Source organism: Macaca nemestrina, chromosome 5 (genome assembly GCF_043159975.1).
Source record: "Macaca nemestrina isolate mMacNem1 chromosome 5, mMacNem.hap1, whole genome shotgun sequence".
Taxonomy (NCBI): domain Eukaryota; kingdom Metazoa; phylum Chordata; class Mammalia; order Primates; family Cercopithecidae; genus Macaca; species Macaca nemestrina.
The window spans coordinates 154,307,636-154,330,210 of record NC_092129.1 but is presented as its reverse complement, the minus strand read 5'-3'; the positions used below and the strand labels follow the sequence as shown (position 1 = coordinate 154,330,210).

Here is a 22,575-nt window from a genome sequence, read left to right as displayed (position 1 = left end):
TTTGTGTGACTTGCTTTGTTGCCATGGTCTGTGATCTGAAACCAAATCTGCAGTGTCTCAGATGTATGTCTACAATTTCCCTTTCCCTCTTCTTGCGGCCTAGAATGAACTTGTTTCTTGTCCCTGTCTAGCCCTGCATGCTGTCGGGGTTTGCCTTCTCTGGTAGGTCTGGGAACATTGTATCCCTTGTAACCCTGGCTCCTGGCATATGACACTGGTACCAAGCTCTGTCGGACTAGTGAGCCTCCCCACACACCTCCTGAACGAGAGCAAAAGCTCTGTGCACACACCAAGCATGTGTGAGCCTGTGAGGAGATGCCGCCTTCCTGAAGGGCGTTCTGAAGGGGTTTTCTGTTGTGACTGGAGGACACAGCCATGAGCCCGCGGGCAGAGGTGGCTCAGAAGGAAGTGGATGGCCCCAGTTTTGATAATCTGGGAACAGGAAGATTCTCTGATAAAAACCCATGTTTTAGAAGACAAAACTGCCCAAGAGAGGACAGCAGCTAACCAGTTTGTTATCTGAGACATCGCTGTGCACTGGGAGGGAAGATGGCCTCTGCCATGGGGTAGGGGTCCTGGACCAAGACAAGGAGGCCTTCCTAGGGGGCAGTGATTCTTCGAAGCACCTTTAAATGAGGACAGAGACCTCATGTTCATCATTAGCTGACTTGTACCCACTGAGTGGAAAAAGAAACCAGAACTTTTGCAAAATTTTAGGAGAGGGAGACTGTCCGTCCTGTCTCTTAGTCTTAGGGTTATGCATGACTCATACTTGAATTGCAATGTGTACACAGCTTAAAGTCTTAATTATTAGAATATAAGACACCCAAACTACTGTTGTTACAGATAAGGTTAAGCAACCCACAACCAACTAACTACATTTGTAAATTTAAAACAAGATTGGCAGTCACTTAGAAAAACAAAACAAAACAAATGAGACTTTTGCAAGACAATCTAAATGGTACACTACTAACAACCCTTCATGAAAGTGACGTTTCAACCATCTGAGTTTCTGCTTTAAGTTATGGACTCCAAAATGGACTAGCTGCCAATAATGTACAGTAGGGAGCCCTAAGCCACAAAGAGAGGTGTCAGGGCAGACCTGAGACCTGGAGGGAGCACATCCCCTCCCTCAGGGTCACGAGTGAATCTTCTAAGCCTGCTCCTCCATCAGACACTCCATCCAGTCATCAGGAGGTCAAGAAAAGTTCCCATAGCACTAAGACCTAACCACCTCACTGTCCTCATCTCCACTCCATCCAGTCATCAGGAGGTCAAGAAAAGTTCCCACAGCACTAAGACCTGACCACCTCACTGTCCTCATCTCCATGGACAGAGCCCAGCTGAGAGCCACCCCTGCTCCTCCTCCCTCGTCTCCCACAGCCTTAGCACCACCGTCTGCCTCGAGTCCACCAGGACCGAGCTCCTCCTGTCATTTCCCTGTCTGTGTCAGTCACACTGGGTCCCCCACATACCCTGTACTCACATCCCCACAAGGCTCTGCACACCCCTATTCTGTCTCCCCCACCTCCCCAGCCACAGAAATCTTTCCAGTGTACCCCATGGCATTCTCAGTCCACAATCAGCAAAACCTCCACACCTTCTCTCAGGATATGCCTGCCCCTCCCAGCCCCAGCAGCAACCTGAGTCTCCCTGAGGACATGACCCCCTCTGAAGTCCTCCCACATCGGGGAGTTTCCCCAGGGACTTGTCTCCCTGGGTTCAGAGGTGAGGTGGGGTTCTTGTTCTTGCTCCTCACTGTGGGTCTCAGACCTTTCTGCCTTCCGCCTCCCCAAAAACCCTAAGCTGTCATCAGATTAGGCCCCCATTTCCTCATTGTAACCATTCCCTGTAGGCCCCAGACCATTCCTCTCAATCCTGATGATTGTAGCTGCTGCTTCACTGTCACCCTCTCCAGCAGGGCTGTCTCCTTGACTCGGTGACTTCAACATACGCAGATGTGCTGGGCTGAGTAATGGTCCCCAAAGGTGTCCAGTCTTAATCCTTGGAAGCTGTGAACAGGTTGCATTGCATGGCAAAAGGTACATTACTCATGTAATGAAGATTAAGGACCTTAAAATAGGGAGACTATCCTGGACTATCTGTGTGGGCCCAATCAAATCACATGAGCCATTAAAAGCAGAGAAACTGCCCTGGCTGGAGTCAGATTCTGCAGAGGAGGAGGCAGAGGAGATGCCAGCCCTCCCCTGGCCCAGAGCAGCACAGTCCAGAGTCCTTGAACAGGAACTCCCCCTCATCTAACAGTTAATTATTTGTCAATGGGGAGAGACAGCTGGTCCTCTCTTTCCAGTGACCCCATGTCTTCGTTCAAAGCATCCAGATACAACCCCTGAGCCAGGGATCTGTATATGCACCCCAGAGGCCTATGCCCAAGACAGATTACTCCCTGAGATTCTCAGTACAGGTGGACTTAAGCTAATGGGCTGGAAAAAGAGAAAGGAAGGTAGAATTCCTCACTTACCACGAGACCTTGCAATACAGGTTCCAAGGGCCTCAGCCCCCTGCCCTGGCTGATGCTCCTCCCCTACTCCCTGTCACCAGGGCCCTGAGCCCCAGACATAGCTGAGCTGGCCCAAGCTGAGGAGTTGCTTGAGCAACAGCTGGAGCTGGACCAGGTCTTCCTGGAAGGGAACGAGTGGGTGGCGGCCCAGGCCCTGGTGCTCAAGATCCAAAAGCTAAAGAAACAGATGAGGAGGCACTGAGAGAGCCTGGGAGGAGACACCCAAGCTTCCCACCAGTGTCCACAGCACCCTCCATCCCTGGAGCTAATGTGCACCACCCCCCAGGAGCCCCAGGATCAGAAACACCCCAGCGTCTCCCAGGCCAGAGAAAGCAGAAGAGACGCCCACAAAGGGCCGGCAATTGGCAAGTAGCGGGGGAGCCAGGGTTCTGCAGTCTTAGTCCCATCCCCCTTTGACCTCACAGCAGGGCACCCAGGCCTTACAGGAATTTACTCTGGACCGTGCCGTAAAATAAACTCACTCCAAATACAATAAAGGGAGAGTGCACCCACACATAATGCAGATGCATTTATGTTTCATTTTTAGTTATGAGAAAATTCTGACAATCAGGAATGGAGGTTCAGGAGTGGTGCTGATGCAGAAGACGGAAGCCAGGGGGTCGGGGAAGAGGATGTCGTGGTGGGGTCAGTAGGGTCTCCTTCATCCCCAACCTGCTGTCCCCTCTTGAAGGGCAGTCACATTCCAGAATGGGTGAGTCCCCTACTATGTCTGTTCAACTGAGGGGAAAATGTGGCATGGTGAGAATAAGGCATGAAAAGGAAGAAATGAGGCAGGAACACATGGCACACCTGCAGAGGCTGGTGTACTGTATGGGTTCAGAGGACGGAGTCGGGAGTGGGGGAAGAGATGTAATATGATGAAAGAAAACAGAGACCCCACATAAAGGTCAGAAAAACATCCCAACACAGCATCAAAGACCAGGGTGCATGAACCAACCAAGTGTCCATTATGCATCAGGTGCCCATGACCTACATGACAGGATTGAAGACAAACATATTAAGGAACTAGGAGGACCTAAAGGGTTTCATGAGATGGGCACTCACTATGGTGGAGACGTCTGTCTCATCAGGCAGCTCCTAACACTGACCTCAAAGCAGTGCTGCCCATACTGAAGATCCTGGCATCATTGTCACCTGACACAAACATGATGACCAAGCCCTGTGCCACCTGGAAGGAGACAGAGGGCAGGACTAGAAGACCCCAAAGAGGGAAGACTCCCAGAGGGAGGGATGAGGGTGTAAAGTATGAAAAGATACAGAAAGTAAGGAGGTGGGAGAGTGGGCGTCCCTCTGGGTGTGGAGCTCACCTGATGCAGGTAGGTCTCAGAATCCTCATGCATGTCATAGGTAAAGGCAATGCTCATTTGCTTCATGTCCATGACTCAGCCAAATCAGTTGATAGTCAACAAATTGGTCTTATCTTTTGGGGTCATTCTCCAGCAAGTGCAGAACTGTAAAAAAATTTAGTCACCTGAGGTGCATTCCTTGGCTTCCTGGCCAGTTTTCCCAAGGCCTCCACTGCCACCATGCACCCTGGGTGCCCTCCACACTCTCCAAGTGTCCAGATGGGTGTGAAGAGTAAAGGCCAGGAATAACTATTGGATGGTGGTTTGAGGTGCCTTTTTCCACCTCTGCAAGTGGCAAAGTGTGAATTCATAAAGTGGCATTGAAGAGATCACTGCCCTTTGTGAACAGTTGTTTGGTCACCCACAGTCATGGCTGAGCCCTGAGAAGGAAGATAATCTTGTCTAGAAAAAGTAATTGTCCTGACTCTTAATAGACTTTCTGGTCTGCGTTTTATTTCAAGTGTCTGGGAAGGGATAGAGTGTGAGGTTCAGGAGAGAAGGAGAGGTCTGTCTTGATGCCTTGACACAGCACAAAGAAATCTCCCCTCCTCCCCCACATCTCCCTGTCATTTCTCAGTGAGGGACAGATTCACAGCAATACAGAAAGGGCTGGGAAGAGATGGGGGATATCTGGGGCCAGTGTTCAGGGGTTGATCCTGTGTGGGACACCTGCTTGCAGAGTTGGAGCCCACATGTGATGATGTAGAGCTGAAGGGTGATATCAGGGAGGGGATGGAGAGTGCTTTGTGGTTTCCTGATTATGAAGAGTAGAGGTCAGCCTGCTTCTTGGGTGAAGTGACTGCTGGGGAGATTGGATTGAATTAATGAAGAATAATGAACAGGGAATGAGGATGAGTAAAGCAAGCATCAGTATCTCCTGCCATCAGTTCAGACTGATTGGGGAAGTGGGAGAGTTACTGACCCTGTTGCGTGATTCCTCCTAACTTCCTGGTCTTGGGGGCACAGGTGGGTGGTGCTGTTCTTGGTCAGGGCAGCCTCAGCTCCACCCAGGTAAGGCAGTGGAAGCAGAGAGAGTTAGGGGAGCACCTGTGAAACAGACCAAGGCAGGGTGGGAGCCCTCTGTGCAGCAGGAGTGGATGCAGGACCTGCCTGGAAGCAAGAGGATGAGATGAGGGAACCTAGCTGGGTCCTGTTCCTTGCCTGCCTGTGTTCACAGGGTAACCAGTAAGGGAGCTGGGGTAGGGAATTCGTTCATAAGCTATCTATCCAGGGATGTGTTTATAGGCATATTCGTTCATGTTTATATTCAGGTTTATTGTCACACAGACATTTGTCCATGCATGTTTTATGTTTAAGTTACTTCACAATGGCTCAGTCACAAAATCTTAATCTCTTCATTCCTGCTGCCTCTCTCTACACACACATACACAGACACACACACACGCTATGCAACATATCTCCCTGTATCTACAAAAAGAGATATTACTTTATTTTACAATTTTTAGATTCGTATGTATTCATGGGGCACAGGTGCAGTTTTGCTACACTGCTATATTGAGTTGCGGTAAAGTCGGGGCCTTCAGTGCATCCGTCACTGCAGACAGATACACTGTACCCAACAAGAAACCCCTCTGTTATACACCCACCGCCAGCCACCCTTACCCTTCTGAGTCTCTATTGTCTATCATTCCACATGCTGCTCTCATGTATATAAAGAGATATTAATCAAATATATCAGAGTGATAACTTGAATTTTACTGCACTATTCTTTCAGCTTCTTGGCACATTTGAAAATTTGTACAATTACAAGTTGGAAGAATGAGGGGAAAAAGAGAGAGAGAGAGCGCTGAGTTGGAACAGGTTAGGAGTTGTGTCCCACTAGCAACCATAATTGATCTTTGCCATTTTGAAGGTGTGTCCCCTGAGCTGCCTTCAGAGAGTCCAGGAGGGAAACCTGTTTTCACAGTAATACCAAGATGCCATCTGCCTATTTCATTATGTTGACTTTTCCATGAATGCTGCAAATGCCATGGTAGGTAACACACCCAGCACCTCGGCAGAACCAAGGCAGTATCATCAAATTGCATTCCCTCTTAAGAATGTCTTTGATGGAGCAGTAAAAAATTTATGTTCATTAAATTTGGATCCTTGAGTACATGTCTTTAATATTCTTTGTTTGAAAATGGGAAATACGCATAACACGCTTATTGCACAGATAAGCAAGATGGTAGCCTTGAGAAAGGGCACTTGTGTGACTCAGTTACGAATTCAAACAGCAGATCTCATTCACCCACTGAAAGACAATTGCATTATTTTGAGTTTGGGGGTATTATGAATAAAGCTGCAAGAGTATTTGTGTACAGATTTTTCATGAACTTTAAGTTTTCCCTTGTTTGAAATAAGTGCCCAGGAGGGCAATTGCTAGTCATATAGTAAATTACATGTTCAGTTTGAAGAAAAATGCAATATCCATTTCCAGAGTGGCTGTACCATTTTCAAATACATCCCTACCAGCAATATAAGAGTGAGCCAGTTTCTCTGCATCCTTGCCAGCACGTGTTGTTACCTTTATTTTGTATTATAGCCATTCTCATCATTGCAGTTTTAATTTGTATTTTCCTACTGAATAATGATGCTGAGCATCTTTTCATCTGCTTATTAATTCGGTGTTTATCCTCTTCAGTGAAACGTCTGTTCATGTCTTGCTCATTGCCTATTTTGTAATTGAATTTCATTTTTTACTGTTGTTTTTACATTTCTTCATATATTCTGAATACAGTCTTTACAGAATATGTTGTCTGTAAATATCTTCTCTCGTGCTGTAGCTTGTCTTTTTAGCTCTTCACAGGTCTCTCACAGAACAACAGTTTTTAGTTTTGATAAGATCCAATTTATTAACCTTTTCTTTTATGGATCATACTTTTGGTGTTATGTCTAAGAACTACTTGTCCAGTCTTAGTTCTGATGACTTTTTCTTCAAAGGTTGTAATCAAAAATTTTTAATTTATTATTTATTTTAGAAAAAAAATCTTGCCTAGGCTGTCCTTGAACTCCTGGGGTCAAGGAATACTCCCACCTCAGCCTCCCGAATAGCTGAGAGTACAGGCCTGTGACACGACGCCTGACTCAACGTTTGTAATTTTAACTGTGTGTTTTACATTAAAGCTTTTGATTCATTTTGAGTTATTTTTTGTATAAAGATGAGGTTTGGGCTGAGGTTATTTTTTTCCACTGTGGTTGTCCAGTTGCTCCAGCACCATTTGTTAGGAAAGCTCTCCTACCTTCATTGAATTGCTATTATGCTTTGTAAAAGTCAGTTGAACATATTTGTGTATTTTGCTCATTTTTAGTTGAGTTGCTCGTCTTCTTACATTGAGTTTAATAACTTGTCACATTCTGGATACAGGTTCTTCATCACAAATGTAATTTGTGATAAATTGTGAAATATTTTCTCCCAGTCTATGGGTTGTCTTCTCATATTCTCGACATCTTTGGAGAGCTGGAGTTTTAAATTTTAACTAAGTCCAATTTCTCTCTCTCTCTCTCTTTTTATTTGTAGATCATGCTTTTGGTATTTTATCTAAGAATCTTTTGCCTAACTACCCAAAGTCACAAAAATTTTCTCCTGTATTTTCTTTTAGAAATTGTATAGTTTTGCCGGGCATGGTGGCTCATGCTTGTAATCCCAACACTTTGGGAGGCTGAGACAGTTGGATCACGAGGTCAGAAGATCGAGACCATCCTGGCTAACGCGGTAAACCCCATTTCTACTAAAAACACAAAAAATTAGCCAGGCGTGGTGGTACTTGCCTGTAGTCCCAGCTACTCAGGAGGCTGAGGCAGGAGAATCTCTTGAACCCAGCAGGTGGAGGATGCAGTGAGCCGAGATCGCACCACTGCACTTCAGCCTGGTAACAGAGTGAGACTCCAACTCAAAAAAAAAAAAAAAAGAAATTTTATAGTTTTAACTCATCGATTTTAGCTGGTTAGTTCTCTAATTTGTTTGAGCTGATATTTTATATGGTGTTAAATGTGACATTGTATTACCTATGCAACTTCATTGAAAATCAATTGACAAAAAAATGTAAGAATATCTTTCTTGATTCTCACTTCTGTTCATTGATCTCTGTGTCTCTCAGTTTCACGCTGTCTGGATTATTGTAGTTTTATATGACAATCCATTTTTTTTTTCAAATTTGTGTTGGCTCTTCTGCATCCTCTGCATTTTCATATACATTTTTAGGATTATCTTGTCAATTTTCTATAAAATCCCTGCTGGGATTTTGATAGGGATTGTGTTGAACCTATAGATCTACTGCGGGAGAACTGCCATCTTAACAGTATTACTGAGCTTTCCAACTCGCATCTCTTCATTTATTTAGACCTTTAATTTCTCTCAGGAATCTTTTTTTATTTTCAGTGAACGAACACTGCTCTCTTCCTAAATTTATTCCTATTTTGCTCTTTTTGTAACTAGTGTGACAGAAAAGGTGAGATTTTCATTGCTTGTATAGAGAAATACGTTAATAATTATTTTTTATATTGATTTGATACCTTATGGGGCCTTCTGGATTTATTTCTTAGTGCTTAGTGCTAGCAGGCTTTTATCTGCTTGTGAATTCTACAGACAAGGTCATGTTATCTGTGAATAGAGTTTTATGTTTTCGTTTTTATCTGGATGCCTTTAATTTTTAATTTTCTGCCTTATTGCACTGGCTGCAATCTCCAGTACAATGTTAAATAGAAGTGATGGGATTGGACATCCTTGCACTGATCCCCATTCTTAGGAGAAGGCATTCAGTCTTCAATCTTTCTTCATTAAGCTTGATTTTAGCTGTGGGTTTTTTATACATGTCCTTTATCAGAGTGAGGAAGGTCCCCTCCATTCCTATTTTGTTGAAACTTACGAACATGAGTGGTGTTAACACTTTTGTCAACAGTTTCTTCTGCATACTTTCAGATAATTATGTCTTTTATTTCATTAATACAGTGCATTCCATGAGTTGATTTTCAAATGTTAATCCATCCTTATATTCCTGCGATGAATCCCATTGGTCATGGAGTGTAATTCCTTTTTTATGTGGTATTGTATCATCTGCCAATGTTTGCTAAGGATGTTTTCACTTATGTTTATTGGTGATACTGGTCTGTGGTATCCTTTTCCTGTGAGTCTTGCTGTGACTTTGATATGAGGGTAATGCCAGTTCTGTAAATGAGGTGGAAAGTCTTCCCTCCACTTTTCTTGTCTGAAAGAGCTTTCAAAATAGTTGATAGAATTCACCAGTGAAGGTATCTGGGCTTTGGCATTTCTTTTTGAGAAGGTTTTTAAATTACTAACCTAGAGTACAGTTCTCTTCAGCTTTTCTGGCTATTTTTTAGTCAGTTTTGGCAGTTTCTATCTTTCTAATAATCCATCCTTTTTATCTAAGTGGTCTAACTTATTGGCTACAGGTTTTTCAGAGTGTTCACTTACAATGCTTTTTAACTTCCTAAGGATCATTAGTAATAATCTCTCTTTTGTTCACAATTTTGGTAATTTATCTCATTTCTCATAATGTCTGTTTTGACTGTTGGTCAAGAAAACAGGCAGAGGCAGCAGATGGCTCTGTGACAGAGTCCCTAGTGGGAAGGCTTTGATCATACATAGCTGGCAAGCCAGACTGATGCCAGCAACCCCAAAGGAGCTGCCAGTGAATCTTGACAGGAAAGTCACTGACTCTGGATTGTGCTATGCTCAACCAGGGGAAGAGGTCAGTACTTCAAGGGCTGTGAAAGAACCGGAAAAGGAGAGATTGGACAAATCTGAACTGGTGAGTTCCATTTCTTTACACAAGAAAGCACACTTTACAGCCTCAAACTGCCAACAATGCACAAGGAGATGTCCGCCTCAGAAGAAAACTTTGATAGAAAATTGAAATAGTCAATTAAAACATTGGTTGTCTAAAAACTGCCAAAATAATTGTTGGGCAATATAAACATGAAGGACTGGCTTTTATATCTCCATGAATGCGCTCACTGTCAACATGGGTGGAGCTGCAAGAGTGACTCCACTAGGTAGCTCCCTCTCTTTGTCCTGATGGATCAGGACACTGCTGTTATGACTATACACACAATTCTTCCTAAGGGGAGAGGATGCTGGAATAATGACTACACTTCACCTCAAATTTCTTTTTTTATATGTGATGCCGTGGTGTCAGGAATAGGGATGTAAATAAAAGTGCCAGAAACAGGAATTATCCCTAAGCCAAAAACCATAACTATACTTTTACACCTTTATGTAAGAATTCTCAAGCATTCATTTCACCTGGCAAAGTTAGTATTAACAGTAAGTAGAGCTACATAGCCTGGTGGTCAGATAGCCGCCACTAGTTCCTTACCTATGTAACCTACCCTCTATGATCAAGAGTAGACTTAGGGAAGACATTCTAGAATACTACTGCTGCCTGCGATCTAGACCAGCACAGCAGACAAACCAAATGTCACTTCCAAACCTGGAAAAGACTGATATAAAGGGACAGAGGGAGGAATAGTGGCTGAGGGTAAGTGAATAAGTCAAAGGGTTATATGAGGAAAATTCAATATTAGTTTAACTCCTCAAAGATGGTGTGAGCAAAACAGATATTTTCTCTTAGGACAATTATACTGGATGCCTAAAAGTGTGAAGCCATATGTCCCTGAGACCATTCTTGTTTTTGGAACTTGGTAAGATTGAGTGGTGTCTGCAAACCTGAGTGACGTCATTCTGGGAGACATATTCTTACAAGAGGATGGTGAACTGTTCTAATTTTGAATGACTGAAGGAGACTCTGATAACATGACAATACCTCTTTACTGTTATAATCCTTTTTCCTATAAAAGATATGTAGTCAAAGAAAAGTGGGTAATCTGAAGTATAACAAAAACATTCCGTCTTTGTCCCTGGTTTCTTCTAAAAACCTTAGACTCTTGAGTGATAAGAGCATCTTTAGAGTACTGATGAGAAAACTCTTGGCTGAGCATATCCTGGATATCTTGAGAATTGGGGCTGGCTGCCAGAGACACATACCTGTGATGAGAAAGTTGTCTTATTCCATATTGTGTTGCTATAAAGAAATGTCTGAGACTGACTAATTTATACAAACAAGGTTCATGTGGCTCAGGATTCTGATGGCTGGAAATGTTTGAGCATTTAGTGAGGGCCTCAGGCTGCTTCCACTCATGGCAGAAGGCAAAGGGGGGCTGGTATGTGCAGAGATCACACGGTAACAGAGGAACAGAGAGAGTAGGAAGTTGCCAGGCTCTTTTTAACAACTAGTTCTCATGGAAAATAATAGAGCAGCAATTCATTCACTCCTTAGAGAGGGCAGCATCTCTCTGTTCATAAAATATTGGTCCCCATGACCCAAATGCCACCCATTAGGCCCCACATCCCACAATGGGCATCAGATTTTAACATGAGGTATCAGGGGGTAAATATTTATATCACTGCATCCTGTCCCTAGTCAGCCAAAGCTCGTGTTCTTCTCACATTGCAAAATACAATAATTTTCTCCCAATTGTCCCAGATGTGTTAGGTTGTCCAGCATCAACTCAAACTTCCAGAGTCTCATCTGAGATTCAAGGTGAGTTCTTAAAGCTTTGAGCCTACAAAATTTAAAAAAATGTTATTTACTTCCAAAATATTAATACAACAGTGGAAGAGACATTTCTTATATATTTCCATTCCAAAAGGTATAAATGGGCCAAAAGAAATGAATGCGGTTTCCTCACAAGTTTGAAACTCATCATGGCAGACATTAAAAAGTTAAAGCTCTAAAATAATCTCCTTTGACTCTATATTTTGAATCCTGAGCACACTGGCTGGTGCATGTGCTGGGCTCATAATGCCATGTGCAGCCCCACATTTATGGCTTTGCTGAAAATAACCCATATAGCTGCTCTCAGGCGTAAAAATTGAATGCCTATGGCTTTTCCAGGCTGAGGCTGCACATTGCCAGTGGCTCTACCATTTAGTAGTCCTGGCAGGGGTCCTGCTGCTGCAGCTCCACTAGGAATTGTCCCGGGTATTAAATTTCTCCTTTAAATATCAGTTCTGGTTTCTTTGCTCACACATATGTGCATAGGCTATTACAAGCAGCCAGGCCAAATCTTGAATACTATGCTGCTTAGAAATTTCTTTTGTCAGATACCCCTTAATCATCACTCTCAAGTTTAAAGTTCCACAGATCCCTAGGGAGGGGGCAGAATGCATCCAAGTTCTTTGCCAATGCATAACAAGTGACCTTTACTCTAGGCCCCAGTAAGTTCCTCATCTCCATCTAAGACCTCATCAGTCTGGACTCTATTGTCCATATCACTATCAGCATTTTGGTCACAACAACTTAACAAATCTCTACAACGTTCCAAATTTCCACTCATTTTCTTGTCTTCTCAACTCTCCAAACTCTTCCAACTTCTGCCTGTTACCCAGTTCCAAAGACATTTTCACATTTTCAGCTTCCTTTACAGTAATACGCAAGTCCTGGTGCCAACTTTCTGAATTAGTTGATTCTCACACTTTTATGAAGAAATACCACAGAGTTGGTAATTTATAAAGAGGTTTAAATTGGCTCATGGTTCTGCAGGCTATACAAGAGTATGATTCTGGCATCTGCTTAACTTTCGAGAGGGCCTCAGAAAACTTCCAAGCATGCTGAAAGGTTAAGGGGAAGCAGGCATGACTGCCTTGCCTGGAGCAGGAGGGAGAGAGAGCAGGGAGGTGCCACACACTTTTGAACACCAGATCTTGTGAGAACTATCATAAGAGCAGCATCAAAGAGATGGCTCTAAACCGTTCATGGAGGATCCACCCCCATAAGCCAATCACATCCCATCAGGCACCACCTCCAACATTAGGGATTACAAGTGGACATGGGATTTGGGTGGGGACAGAGATCCAAACGATATCAGGGGTCATAGTGGACATGAGGGTGGGCTGGTCTCCCTGCATCTCACCTGTCACCAGGGACACAGACACATTCAGACGCCTTGACAGAAAGAGAAGGCAGAGGCCCTTGAAGTCTCAAAGAGGAGCCATGAACAAATCTTGCATCTCAGTCCCTCACAAGGAAGTCTTAGAAAAAAAATAGTCGTGAACAAATTCAAGTCAGTCATGGTAAGTGGTGACACTGAACAGCCCAACACATTGAAAAATTCCAAATCAAAGAAGCTCCAGAACCCAGTTGTGTCCCATCTACCCCAACTCCTCCTTCACTTCAGGCCCTCTAAGGTGTCACTTTTACAAGCCTTGAGGGACACATCAGAGCCCTGGATACTGTCCCTGTTCGGGGTGGAAGAAAAACAAAATCTGGTCAGAGCTCACAGGTGATGTGACTAAAGGAGGAATTGTGGGGTGGGTGAGCTCCCCTATGGGCTCCTGTCTACACTATCCCAAGGATCTCAGGGATCACTCTCCCACCCCTACCACACTTACATGAAGCCTGAGCATGGCTGCTCCTTTTCCATCTGTGGAAAGAAAACAAACTGTGAGAGGCCAGAGAGGAGGCAGGGCCATGAGATCCCAGAGGAGTTTCCAGAACTGTGACTGCAGACCCAGGTCAGGATCAGGAAATCCGAGGGAAGAGGATGTGTCGAAGCTGGACCAATTGTCCTCCTGAGGTCTGTTCTTAGCAAGGAACTTCCCCTGACTTGTGACTGCAGAGAGTCAGGTTCCCATGACCACAATCAAGGTGATATATTTGTCCTTCAACATCACAGGTGCTTTACAAAAGAGTAAGAATTGACAGGGCATCTGAACAGGGTAAACGTGCATGGAGATGGTGCCTCACAACTGGCAGGAAATGAGCCAACTTCCACGTGGGACTTGAAATCCACCAATGGAAGAAGAAAACTTGGAGCTCAACTCTTTCCTACCTGGGCTCTTTTTCTTCCACATCACAGCAGTGACCACAGCTCCGGGGACAACAGCACCAAGAACAGCCAGGACAGTAACGATGCCCATGATAGGGAGTGCGGGCTGGGAGGATGGCCCTGAGAAAGAAGGCGAATGTGAGGGGCCCTGACCCTCATGCCTCAGCCCTGAGCCTGGTGAAGGGCTCCAGAAGGGCTTCTGCTTTCCCTGGGAAGAGACATGACCCCTCATTCGTCTCCTTACCCCATCTCAGGGTGAGGGGCTCTGGCGGCTCCTCAGGCTGCACATGGCCTGTGTATCTCTACTTCCCCCCAGAAGACACCACCACAGTTGCCTACTTCTGGAAGGTTCTGTACCCTGCAGGTCTGGTCCCCAGAAGTGTGCATCCTAAATTTGGTCCTTCCAATCCTGCTGCTGGGTCATTGTGATCTCTACAGGGTAGAAGCCCAGAGCCCAGCACCTCAGGGTGGCCTCATGGTCTGAGATGGGGTGGTGGGTCACACGTGTCTTTGGGGGATCTGAGGGGAAGAGTCAAAAAAAATCAGGCACTTTGCATTCCCCATGGGACACGCCAGCAGCACCCGTATGACCATCCTGAGAATGGACGGGACACCCGGGGTGGGGAAGGAAGCACAGAACCCAGACACCAGCCTGGACACAGGCAGTGTCCAGGATAATCTCCTATTTCTTGGAAAGTTCTAGTCTCTGAGGCAGGAACAGAGATTTCTGGCCCTGGCCTGAGTGGAGGCCGAGGGACTCAGAAGAGCTGGAATCAGACCAACAGATACACATTGAGTGTGAGGCAGATAACAAAGGCTGAGAGGAAAATTCCTGGTGCCCAAGGCTGCTGCGGGGTCAAAGGGGACAGCTGATCAGTATTCCAGGGATTGGCTTCCCCTCCTTTTCCTCAGAGACTTCATTCCTTAATTGTACCAGAGTGCAGGGCGGGCCCTCAGTCATTCTTTGGTATAGGATCTGAAACCCAGGAGGAATCTTTTTCCTCAGGACAAGAGGGAGAGGGATGTTTTAGCGTTGGTCCCATTTCCTCCCCTTCTTTTGGAAGGTGGGTCGGGGAGATCTGCAGATCAGGGAGGTATCCCGTGGCCCCTGGTACCTGCGCACTGCAGCGTCTCCTTCCCATTCTTAAGGCCTTTGCTGAGCCGCTCTGGCCACCTTCCCTGCGGGTAGGTTTTCAGCAGCTCTGCATGTTCCTATGCCAGGGCATCTGAGCCACCTTGTCCGCTGGGGTCCAAGAGCACAGTTCCTGGTTTAGGACGAGGTAACTGGCGCCCTCGTAGGTTATGTTCATACTTGCGGAGGAGGCTCCAGTCCGGGTCCAGGTCGCAGCTGTGTATCCATTGCAGGGTGTGAGACCGTGTCCCTGGGTCGCTGACAGCCCAGGCCGCTGAGCCCCGCCTCTACCCCGACCAACCCCCAGGGATTTGGGCCTGAACTGAAAATAGAATCGGGTATGGGCGCTTGGGGCTCCTGTCGGGTCGAGGGGCTCCTGTCGGGTCGAGGGTCTCCGCGGGTCCTGCAGCCTTGGGGTGGGTCTCCGATTGTGCTACAGTGGGTAGCACTCACAAAGCTAAGTTTTACTTTCCCAGACTATGTATCTGTAACTCTGGTCTGTTGTATTTTTAAGCTATCTTTACTTCATAGTCCTAAGTTTGTGTGTGCGAGTCCAGGACATCACAAGACAAAGCACAATGTGTTGCCATATATTGCAACCGGGAGCCTGTACAGAATTTAATCACCTCAAAATTGCAAGTGCTCAATGCAGCCAAAGTGCCCTTCACCAGTGCTCATGAACTGCCTTTGTTTATTTATTTGTTTATTTATTTCTAGGCAGGGTGTCACTCTGTTACCCTGTCTGGAGTACAGTGGCACGCTCATGACTCACTGAAGCCTCGACCTCCTGGGATCATGAGACCAATGCTCCTCCCTCAACCTCCCAAGTAACTGGCGCCACAGGCTTGTGCCACCACTCCTGGCTAATATTTCTAAAAAATTATCTGTAGAGATGCGGTCTCCCTATGTTGCTATGGCTGGTCCTGAACTCCTGGGCTCAAGTAATCCTCAGCCTCCCACAACACTGGTATTACAGGCATGAGCCACAGTGGCCGACCATGCACCTGCCTATTTTTATGAATTATTCACATCTAAGCTATGTGCAGGTTTTATTGGGACACTTGGTATTCTTTTTTAACCTGTTTCACACAGGGAGTTAATTAGTTTTTACACAGTCCCACAGAATGTATTAAAGACCAAGGTGCAAGTAACACTGTGCCAAGTTCTGCGGATAAATGCATTAAAAATCTATGAAACACTATGTTTAAACCTGAGAATTCCACTGCTTTAGAATTCTTTCTCTCTCTTCCTTTACCTCACCTCCTGCTTCTCCAGCCCTTCTCTCTGTCCCTGTCATCCCTCAGGCTCTCCTTTACCCTTAGTATCTACCACCCTCTCACTACTGAATTGTGGCCCTTGCTCTGTCCCCTCTCCTGCTGCTCATGACTGTTCTCCCCACAGTGATCAGCAATCCTGCTGATGTGAGTCAGATTGTGTCATTTCTTCACTTAATACCCTCCAATGGCTCCATCTCACTCTCAAGAAGCCTCTAGAATGGAAAGCACAAGCACAGGGTCTTTGGGTTGTTTTGATCAAAGTTGTGTCTACAGAATATAAAAGCATATCTGCCACATAGTAGGCACTAAGTTAATTTTTGTTGAATGAATGAATGAAATATGATTGTGTTAAAATTTGTATCACACAAAAATCACAAAATGAAAAATGCAAAGCAAGTTAGCGAACATTTGGTCTCATGCAGCTACTGTGCATATCAGTTCATAAATTCATTCCAGTGGAGAACATGTCATATGTTTAGCTGTTGAATCTGTTTATTAATTTTCTATTAGTACATAACCAATTACCACAAACTTAGTGGCTTAAAACAGCGCCCATTTATTTGTCTACATTTCCTTCATCAGAAATCCAGGCCTAGTGTGACAGATTCTTTGTTCAGAGTTTCGCAAAGCTGTACCCTCATCTTAAGATTGAGATTCTTCCCCAAGCTTATATAGAGCTCATTGGCAGAATTCGGCTTCTCTCAATTGTAGGACTAAGATTCCTGTTTCCTTCGGGCTATCAGAGTAGACAGTGGGGAGAGTTTCTAATTCCTATTGGCTACCAGTGTTCTTTCCCCATGATGAGTCTCTGTTCTCAGGAAGAACCCAGTCCTTTTCAGAGCTTACCTGATTAGGACAGTCCAAGCAGGATAATCCCCATCTTCAAGTCAACTGACTGGGGACCTGAAATCTATCTGCAAAACCCCTTCACAGCAGCATCTGCATTAGTGTCAACTGAGTAACTGGGGTAACATGAGTAACCAAGGATGGTTATTGGGGTGTCATCATAAAATCAGCCTAGCATAGCTTGGATCTTCCTTTTGTGTTTAAATAGAACATACAAATTGGAGGTCAAAAAATCGGTCACTGTTAATGATAATAAAATATATCTCATATAGCCATGGACAGTTTTCTAAAATATTAAAAGCAAATGACATGTTTGATATCTTATCACGAATTTAGAGCAAATGAAAAAGTTCAATGACAAGTCACCTCAAACTTAGCAGCTCAGATCAAGAAATATTTATCACCTCCCACAGTTTCCAATGGTCAGGAATCCAGGAGAGGTTTCTCTGTGAGCTTCGGACTCAGGGCCTCTCACCAAGTTGCAGTCTAGTTGTCATCCAGGGCTGAATCATCTGAGGGCTCAGATGGGCCTGGGGATTCACAGGACACAAGAATCTCTCACATGGCTGTTGGAAGAGGCTTCAGGTTCTTCTTGTCTGGTCCCAGGAGGCCTCACTCCTAGTCACATGGACCTTTCCACAGGCCTGCTTATGACACAGCAGCCAGCTTCCCCCAGGCTCATGATCCCAGAGAAAGAGAGAAGCAAAGGAGAAGCTGCAGTGAATCTGGTGTTCTACACCCAGAGTCACAGATTATTATGTCAGCATTACTCTATCAGTTAGAAGCGAGTCATTAAGTCCAGGCCACACTCACAGGGAGGGAATGAAGCTGCACCTCTGGAAAGGAGGAGAATCAGAGAATTTATATGCATGTTAACAGCAAAATTAACATTATTATTTCAGGATTTTGTAAATCAAATACTTCTTGTATGTGACTAATTTTCTTTAATAGCTTAAAATTCTTTTTTGTAATGATTAAAAATTTGAGACAGAGAAAGGAGATACAACAATGTCTCAGATTTTTTTGCAAATGCCTTTAATATTAATGTTCTCTTTGATGAGTTGCAACAAAGTTAAGGAAAATACAGTAGCTAGATCAAAGCGTCCCAAGACTTTGATGCCATGAAATAATGCCTTTAAAGTCATAACTACCTTCGTTTTTCTTCAGAAGTTTCTAATTCAGTTTAAGAATGGCCAAAATGCAAATTTTCTTACTCAAGCATCTACAAAAATATTTGCCTAATCAGGGTGCTTTGCAGTTAGAAAATTGTGAGTCTCATATCTTTGCCTGTGTAACTAGCTTAGTTAGCATCATGACAGTGATTTGGTCTGATGTGGTAGATGGAAATGGTTAACTTCAATCTAGGAACAAGATTTTTCAATAACTGGCTATTCAGTGAGCATCCTATGATCAGTTTAACATCTTTCACTGTGTTTTTTAATTAGATGTGACAGAAATGATTTGGACTCCAGTATGATTCTGAAAAACACTGTTATTTTGTGCTTCTAAAAGCAGCTCTTTTGTGTTTTCCCTTCTTATTTCTTTTATTATTTTGCTCAACAATGCTTTTTTTCTATTCTGTAAAAGTTTAATTCACTTGTATGTGTGGTAACACATGAGTAACATATCAAATTCTCAAATTCTTTGCAAGATACAATTACCTTGCACATCAAATTGAACATTGTATATCAGAAAATGTAGAGAGTTGCCAATTAGCCAAGGATCAAATGACCTATTTCTAGCCAAGGCTATTTTTCATGTTTTTCATGGCATCCTGGTCCTCTCTGTTATATGGCTCCTTACAATTGGCTGTGGCTTGTTTTTGTTGTGGTGATTGTTGTTTGTTTGTTTGTTTTGAGATGGAGTATGGCTCTGTTGCCCAGGCTGGAGTGCAGTGGCACGATCTCAGCTCACTGCAACCTCTGCCTTCCGGGTTGGAGCAATTCTCCTGCCTCAACCTTATGAGTAGCTGGGATTACAGGCACCCACCAACACATCCAGCTAATTTTTGTATTTTTAGTAGATACCAGGTTTCACCACGTGGGTCAGGCTGGTCTCGAAATCCTGATCTCGTGATCTGCCAGCCTCCAGTTTGACCTGTTTTTTTTTTTTTTTTAACTTCACCGTACAAAGAACTCACACTCTATGTATTCTTCTGTGATGCATGTTGTGTGTAGGAGAGTTATCTCTGATGCAGCATGGTGTTTTTCCTTTTAATTCTTTTTTTTTTTTTTTTTTTTTTTGAGATGGAGTTTCGCTCTTGTTGCCCAGGCTGGAGTGCAGGGACACCATCTCACCTCACTTCTCAAAGTGCTGGGATCACAGACATTAGCCACCACGCCCAGCCAACTGCGGCTTTGTTTTACCAGGAGTAGTTATTGCTAAGGATCCTTGTGATGAACTTTGATGTTTTCTTTTCTCTTTCATTTCCTTTTTTTTTTTTTGAGACAGAGTCTTGCTCAGTCGCCCCGGCTGGAGTGCAGTGGCCGGATCTCAGCTCACTGCAAGCTCCACCTCCCGGGTTTACGCCATTCTCCTGCCTCAGCCTCCCGAGTAGCTGGGACTATAGGCACCCGCCACCTTGCCTGGCTAGTTTTTTTTGTATTTTTTAGTAGAGACGGGTTTCACCGTGTTAGCCAGGATGGTCTCGATCTCCTGACCTCGTGATCCACCCGTCTCGGCTTCCCAAAGTGCTGGGATTACAGGCTTGAGCCACCGTGATCGGCCTTCTCTTTCATTTCCAAATAATCAGGAAAGGCACACAAGGTGCATTTTGAAAAATGCCACTATTGTTTTGTTTTTCTGGGCCAGGAGCGGTGGTTCATACCTATAATCGCAGCAATTTCATAGGCTGAAGTGGGTGGATCATCTGAGGTCAGGAGTTTGAGAGCAGCCTGGTCAACATGGTGAAACCCGTCTCTACCAAAAATAGAAAAATTAGCCAGGAGTGGTGGTGTGTGCCTGTAATCCCAGCTACTTGGGATGCTGAGGCAGGAAAATCCCTTTAACCCAGGAGGCAGAGGTTGCAGTGAGCTGAGATTGCGCCACTGCGCTCCAGCCTAGGCAACAAGAGCGAGACTCAAAATAAATAAATAAATAAAGTTTTATGATCAAGTAGCTAACTACCTGGGCATCCCCTCCTGGCATAAGAAACAGAACCTATGGAGCCACGCTAGACTGTTGTCAAATCCTATCCCCCAGAAGGAACCTATATCTTGAGTCTTGTATTTATTATTCCTTTGCTTTGTCACTAAAGATGTTTACAATAAGTATATATATACCCAAATCACAGTTTGACCTGTTTTTTTAACTTCCACATACAGAGAACTCACACTTTATGTATTCTTCTGTGATGAATGTTATGTGTAGGAGTGTTATCTCTGATGCAGGAGGCTGCTTTTCCATTTAGTTGTCTTTTTTTTTTTTTTTTTTTTTTTTTTTTGAGATGGAGTTTTGCTCTCGTTTCCCAGGCTGGAGTGCAGGGGCGCAATCTCAGCTCACTTGATCTCAGCTGCTTGGATGAGCTCCATCCTGCATCTTTCCCTGTCACCCCCAGCACCAAGGATCTGAGGGATGGTGACTGACTGCACCACAGCCTGGGTCTGCTGCAGTATCCTTTCTTGTCCAGGCCCCACTCAAAGCTGGCCTCCTATATTACCCAGAGAGTGGGCCAAAGCAATATACTTAGATGTGGAATGCGGTGTTGCCAGAACGCAGAGAGGATCACCAGGTAGTGTGCGTCCTTCCTTCTGGTGAGGATACAAGATGCAAGTGTGTCTTTTACTTTGGAGGGGAGAGCCCTGCATGCCTGTAACCACTGGACCCATCACACTTCACTGCAGTGGCCACTCTTGAAACTCTGTAAGGTTTATCTTCACCTTCTGTAGTGCACATGTTTTGCCAAGGAATTCAGTGTACTCTCCTCTTCTTGCTCATCCATCTTGATTTATGTGATATTGCCAATGAAATGAACAGATTTAGTATTCTGCGAGATATCTGATTTTTCCAGATCTCTGAAGGTGATATTTATAGAAGGTTGAGGAGTTACGGTAGCCCTGAGGCAAGCTATCAATAAATGTATTAAAAATCCCATGTGAATGTGAATCATTCCATATCCATTTTCTAAATGGAATGGAAAGAATGCACTCACCAAATGCATGGCTGCCTGCCATGTGCCTGAGGCATTATCAATCTCCCCAAGTACTGATATCCAGCTGCAATCAGGGCTCCTACTTGGTCAAGTCTGGAGTAATTCCATTCATTCTTGATCCATATCAGGCTTCTCCAGGGACAGATGGCTGAATTATATGGAGATAATAGGCAACCCCAACATCACCCCATCCTTCAGATCTCTAATGGCAGTGCTACCCCTACAGTAACCTTCACAAGACCCACCTGGGGCACAATATTGCTTCTGGCTAGGTTGGGACGAGGGAAGTTGTAGAGGATTCCCTTTGGGCTTCAGCACAATGAGAGCCCTTACTCTCCAGACTAGGGACACAGTGTGGGGGTGACCAAAGTTGCCAGTGCATGAAGGCCAATTATGCATGTGGGGAATGGGGAGATAACCAGGACTGGGTTAATGGACCCAGTGGTCCCACTGTGGGCCATAGTGTGTCCAGGTTTATTTTCTGGCCTCCTTAAGCCCCACTGTGGATTATGAATCTAAAGCTTGACTGAAGTCTAGGTATTGAGACTGGGATCACGACTTTGTATTTGGTCAAACACCCTCGGCCTCCTGCTCCTCAATTCTTGCATTCTCATCATAGATATGAAGCAGTGCCCTCGCTGGCCGCCCATCTGTTCTGACCCTGGGACACCACCTTTTATTAACCTTCCTCACAACTCCTTGAGGGCCGAGCCCCCTCGGCTGCTACTCTGGGTTCTCACAGTAACAGTGCCTTCTATCTTTTGCAGGTCACTGCAAAGGAGGGTTCCTAAAGCATTCACTCCTGATCCTGAGTGAGGCGGGTACACCCACTCCAGGTCTCAGGTCCGCCACAGAGAATCAAAAACTCCTCACACTCAAAACTGTCCTGGGCCACATTCAGCCCACGAGCCGTGGGTTGGACAAGCTTGTATCTAGAATGTATGTACCACAACACCAGAAATTTTTGTTTTTACTTTAGTGATGCTTTCTAAATGCAAAAGCAGTCATATCCCTAGCAGACAACAAATGTCAGTGGAATGAATGATCACTGTAGAGCATCTCTCTATTCTAAAGGCAGTATCTTTATTAATGTAGCGTCAGGGCAAATGCTGTTTTGTGGCAGCTAAAGAACAACATCATTTCACATGGACATCGATGACGCCAGTGCTTTTCTCACCAGGGCTGCTTGTGCGTCCTCCCTTCCTTCCCCCTCCTCCCACACCAACCCTCCTGCACACTGCAGCACACAACCATATTTTTATCTTCAGGAACAATAACCCTAGCTTTATGGGTACAATTTTCCAACCACATGTGAATCTAAATTAGACTCTGCTTTATACATCCATGAGTTTGGATTGGAGTCAGCGCTAGGATTACTACAACTCAGGGCAGGAAGAAGAGTAGGACAGCAGAACAGGAGCTCCAACAGAAGG

At 44.7% G+C, this 22,575-nt stretch overlaps 1 long non-coding RNA gene across 1 annotated transcript; it reads right to left on the bottom strand.

Moving 5' to 3' along the window:
• Window positions 1-83: 83 nt before the first annotated feature.
• Window positions 84-22,563, bottom strand: LOC139363082 (uncharacterized). Its single transcript, XR_011622986.1, has 7 exons — window positions 21,143-22,563; window positions 17,397-17,522; window positions 14,853-15,085; window positions 13,741-13,857; window positions 3,850-3,993; window positions 3,631-3,710; window positions 84-2,012 (listed from the first exon to the last, which is right to left on the bottom strand). It is a non-coding gene; the product is annotated as an uncharacterized lncRNA (long non-coding RNA).
• Window positions 22,564-22,575: the final 12 nt, after the last annotated feature.